We start from the raw sequence: 5,692 nt of genomic DNA, 5'->3' as shown, positions 1-5,692 counted from the left end.
CTTTGAAAGTTTGATTTGAATGATTCTAGACTGCAGACAGCCTTTACAATGTTTACAGGCTTTAGTTTTGTAACACCACTGTCACCAGTGCACTGTCACCAGGTACATGATTGTAGTCATTGTACATAGATCTACCCGCCCAGCTTCATAATCTGTGCGGGTTGCTAGCGAAGGTTGTCTGCATGCCAACAACGAGGTTACGTAACGTGGTGTGGGCACTGCGTCATGTACAATCATCTGCACATACATGTAGGATTGTACTATTCCTAGCCTGGGAGTCTGGGACAGCGCTTTAGCTCGTTGGCATTACATGGTTTTCTGAGCCTGCTTATTAGACTGTACTACTAGTACTACTGACAACATTTTAATACAGTCGTCCCTCTCTAATCCGGCACTTTATAATCCAGCACCCTCGATAAACCAGCACAATTTTCAGTAGCCAAAATGTCCTCTTCATGTACATTGCAGCAGTAAATCAGATTTGTTAATCCAGCACCCTCCCTAATCCAGCAGATTTTCGTGGCACAAATGGTGCCGGATTATAGAGGGACCACTGTATTAGTATTACTATTACTTAGTCTTTGACTTTAGTCTTTACAGTGTTTGACAACAAACTGGGTGTCGGAATGAAGAATTCGAAAAGCGCAAGCAAAGAAGGCAATGGTGACAAATCCAATCAAGTACATTGTAGATAGGAAAATCAATCAAATACTGAGTAAAAGAGCAAGCAGAACACAATTCAATCCTCCATGTAATTAACCAGCCAGGGTAATTAGACTAGCACATTAAACTTGTTTAAAGTACACCAAGACAGCATGGACGTACATGTACATGTACATGTAACGTTACAACAGCAAATCAGTTGTGCACATAACGTTACCACCATAAGGACCACTTCATGCTCTAGACATCATCCGGCAATCACTCACGAAACTGTATCGACGTGACCGGTATGATGTCCGAGAGCCTCGCAGGCAGGTGATGCACCACCAAAGCAAACAAAATGCTACTAGTAGTAGTACTACTAATGCTTACTAGTGTCATGTCCGATATTATTGGCAATAATGATGATGCATGGTTGTATGCTTGAGAGTTGCGTATGGATTTTCATTCCCGGCACTGTCGTCCACACATAATGCGGATACACCCGTCACCGAGACTTGGCAAGAGTTTGTGCTAGGCATTGGCGGATTATGCTCGAAAAGCAGTGAAATTGGCAGAACCATACAAACCTTATGGCGGACAATTCCTCGAATTCTGCTCCATTTCTTTATCCACATACCAAACATGCATGAAACTTACCAGAAAAAGTAACGAATTCTGCCAATTTTTCTGCCGGCATTATCCGCAAAGGCCTAGTTTGTGGACTCTTGACCATGCTTGACCTTGTTGACGATGATGTCGAGTGCCTATCTTTCCCCTCGCCCCTCTGTACCAGAACACCTTGATGGGTTGAGATAGGCCCCTGATTCTCCAGAGCTTATACAATGACGTGTATGTACTCTTGTTTCCTCACATCATTTCACGTTTTCATACCTCTCCCTGTATATGTACATGACGGTATCTGTGACTTTGAATTTCCGGTTGGGTATGATTACTATGGTATATCCAGCACGTGGGTCATTTCCCCTTCTTTGTGTTGTTTAGAAATGGAGAAGAAACACACAAACACACACACAGAAATAAAAATGAGAGACAGAGGCAAAGGGACAGACAGAGACAGGAAGGGAGAAAGAGAGACAGGAAGGGAGAAAGAGAGATAGATAGATAGATAGATGCTTCGAAGTAGATAGATAGACAGATAGATAGATAGATAGAGATAGGTAGATAGATAGACAGACAGAGAGAGAGAAAGAAAGAGAGAGAGAGAGAGAGAGAGACAGAGAGAGAGAGAGAGAGAGAGAGAGAGAGAGAGAGAGAGAGAGAGAGAGAGAGAGAGAGAGAGAGAGAGAGAGAGAGAGAGAGAGAGAGAGAGAGAGAGAGAGAGAGAGAGAGAGAGAGAGAGAGAGAGAGAGAGAGAGAGAGAGAGACAGAGAGAGAGAGAGAGAGAGACAGAGAGAGAGAGAGAGAGAGAGAGAGAGAGAGAAGAGAGAGAGAGAGAGAGAGAGAGAGAGAGAGAGAGAGAGAGAGAGAGAGAGAGAGAGAGAGAGAGAGAGAGAGAGAGAGAGAGAGAGAGAGAGAGAGAGAGAGAGAGAGAGAGAGAGAGAGAGAGAGAGAGAGAGGAGGAGAGAGAGAAAGAGAGAGAGATAGAGGGGGGGGGGGGGGGAGAGAACGAGAGGGAGGGGGGGGGGGGGTGAGGAGAGAAGACGGAAGGGGTAATTGGGAGGGGTGACACCAGACTGGTTTTATTCAACCTACGTGTGCATAGCCCAGGTGTTGTTATCATGGTGCGCACTACATTCAAGTCATGAGTGATGTACATGCACATGTTCATCGCTGTTGTGTTGTAGTGGACACGTTCACATTTTAAAAAAAAGATCGTACCTGGCGACCGCCGACTCCGGGAAGGTGACGCTCAACGCAACTCCCAATGGGCTAGTAAGAGCACACGCGTGGTTGAGGTACTGGCTACCACTGTACCACTACCAGTCATCCTGCCGAGGTTACAACTGCAGTGGGCATATACGTAGATACTACTAGCGTGTTAAATAAGGCGGATCAGTCAGCTCCCAGTTGTAGCTAGCTCAGTAGCTGGCTGGCTAAAACTGGTGAAGACCAGACGTTGGTTTCGCGTCTTTCGCCGCAAGTTTTGGTAATAACACACCGCACATGCCAGACAGAGCAGACAGAGGTGTCCCAGGCTCCCAGGCCCAGGGCGTGATCTTGATCAGGTGATACGCAGCGACAACGCCATGGCGCCAACGACTACAGCATTCGGATTTAGATGTGCTTTGCTCCAGATCCCATACACTGACTATGGACGCGACGCACCTGCGCCATCACCACCACCAGGACCAAATATCACGAACTACTGAGATAGAGTCGTCACTGATACCAAACGAACTACTTGAACCAACAGCGTATATGGTTGGCTCACATCGTATCTGGTGCGTCATTCTAGGGAGGTGTGGACTATAAAATTTATTATTATTATTATTATTGATTTGTCTCTACTATTCTACGTCTGTCACTAGTGTCAGCGGAAAAAAGAAGAAAGTAAATGAAACAATGATCGATCAGAGGGGCCAGGCCTGGTACATGGTAGTGGTTGGTGGTAACAAGAGCTCAGGAGACAGCCAGTGCAGTCCGCATGTAGCGTAGTGAGAGTGGGTCGTTATCATGGTTATGGCTGTGGAGATTTCTTTTCTGTATCTCAGCAGCTAGGTCAGCTGGCGCCATGCCAGACCACACAGTGGCGCGGCGAAAGTAATTATTATTATTTTTGTGTCGTTACGTCTATCCAAAGAGGTTTTCTGCAGAAAAAATCATCTGTGCTGCTGCATCTCCGCATTCTCCGGAGCTCCCTGCAAATGCTGCAGTCTTTGGTAGCCGGCACTGCACTGCACAGTCTGCAGTGACTCGATAGTGCTGCCAGTCGACGTACATGTACATTGTACTAGTAACTGTAATAGTATAACTAGTATAGTATTACAGTTGAACATCGATTATCCGACCACCTCTGGGCAGACAACTGTCAGGCGGTGTTCAGATAAGGCAAATGTTCTGGATAAGAAAAAACTGTCACTCACACACTTTCAGTGGTTATTACTAGCCGCACGACCTTTTTACTTTTTACTTTTCAAAATTTTCGTATTTTTTGAATGGCTCACTACATCACATGCACAGTGCGTACTCTGATCTACGGCACGTGCGCCCAAAAAAACTGTTACGGATAATCGAATGGTCGGATAGTCGATGTGCGGATAATCGATGTTCAGCTGTACTATTAAAGGGGAAGTATACCCTAAAATCAAATTTTCACCAGTTGTAGTCTTCTGGGTGCTGAGTCGAATGGTCTTGGTCCGAGGAAGCTGCGACGCTCCCTTCCTACTTGAATCCCAATCGAACTCGCGCACTTCCACCGAAACTGGGTGACTGCGCCCTACTAGATGGGGATTTGTATGCAAAATGTCACTAAAAGCGCCATTTCGTTCTTATAAAAGCACGGATGACCGCGATTGGCCCATATGTTGTAGTCTTTTGGACGCTGAGTCGACTGGTTTTGGTCCGAAAAGGCTGCGATGCAGCGTTCCTCCTTTATTCCCAATCGAACATGGTTGAACAAGCGGTCACGTGCTCCTGCGTACACCAGTCAGCTGGTCACCGTGCCTGCAGGGTACAACTTACTAGCCTGTTTGACCTTTTTTGGGTGCAGTCCTGTCACTCGAGTTGAACTCGAGTTGAACCTTGGTGTGAAAGTTGTCGCCTGCTGGCGCGGTGACCAGGTGATTTGGGCACCCAGGAGCACGTGACCGCTTGTTCAACCATGTTCGATTGGGAATAAAGGAGGAACGCTGCATCCCAGCCTTTTCGGACCAAAACCAGTCGACTCAGCGTCCAAAAGACTACAACATATGGGCCAACCGCGGTCATCCGTGCTTTTATAAGAACGAAATGGCGCTTTTAGTGACATTTTGTATACAAATCCCCATCTAGTAGGGCGCAGTCACCCAGTTTCGGTGGAAGTGCGCGAGTTCGATTGGGATTCAAGTAGGAAGGGAGCGTCGCAGCTTCCTCGGACCAAGACCATTCGACTCAGCACCCAGAAGACTACAACTGGTGAAAAATTTATTTTAGGGTATACTTCCCCTTTAAGTATTAGTAATGACTATGTCGCTCGGTTCCCTGTTTTCCCCGCTCGCTCCAGATCTTGGCCTCGGCGTGGGCACTGGCAGTACACCGACACAGATGTCAGTACACGCACTGTGAGTGTCAGCTCAGTGGTAGTGCAGTGGTGATGACAATGGAGCTCCAGCATTGGCCACGTGATTATTTCATGCTAGTGGCCCTTGACTGAAATCTACAACACTTTGCACTACAATGTACATGTAGTCATTGTACTTTGTATTTTAGTCATAACTATGATTGTACATCTACAGAGAGTGAGACAGTGACGAAGATAAGCCTCATTCACCGCAAACCTGTTACCGTCCTTACTGCGTTGTGTGGAGGCAGCTACTTTTACAGCCTCTTTTACGGGCAAAATAAACACAATGAATATTTTTTCCCAAGTGTTCCAAAAACTTCAACTCAAAGTTCTAGAAAGAAAGAAAAAACACGCAAAAACACGCAAAAAACAAAACAGCATAATAATGTATAACAGCAGCAAGTCCACTTCAAGTCAATATTCCAGTCACTGATAGTGATACCGCTCGTGCACGCTAAGCCGGTACCCGGGCCTCTACAGCAGCTACTGCACGTACAGTCTGTAGACTCTACGGGGTACATAGTCATTGTGTATTGTCAACATGTGAGATTATTCTGACATGATTCTTTCTGTGACTCCTTGTCCATGCTGTCCGGCATGAGCTGAACCAACGACAGTAGGGAGTCGTCGTGTTTGACGACTCCCTGGTCTGCACTCTTCACTCTTCAGCACACAGGCGAAGTAGCATCACGTGCCTGGGATTTCCACTGCCATGCCACTCGACCAGCTCATCGAGGCTCATGCGCGTGCGAGACATCATGGTCATGACATAATACTGATATAGTATGCCATTATGGGCCTAGGCTAGGCCCGGGCCTCGGCCAG

Source organism: Sycon ciliatum, chromosome 2 (genome assembly GCF_964019385.1).
Source record: "Sycon ciliatum chromosome 2, ocSycCili1.1, whole genome shotgun sequence".
NCBI classification, from domain to species: Eukaryota; Metazoa; Porifera; class Calcarea; order Leucosolenida; family Sycettidae; genus Sycon; species Sycon ciliatum.
The sequence above is the reverse complement of the archived record's forward strand: the minus strand, read 5'-3'. Positions refer to the sequence as shown.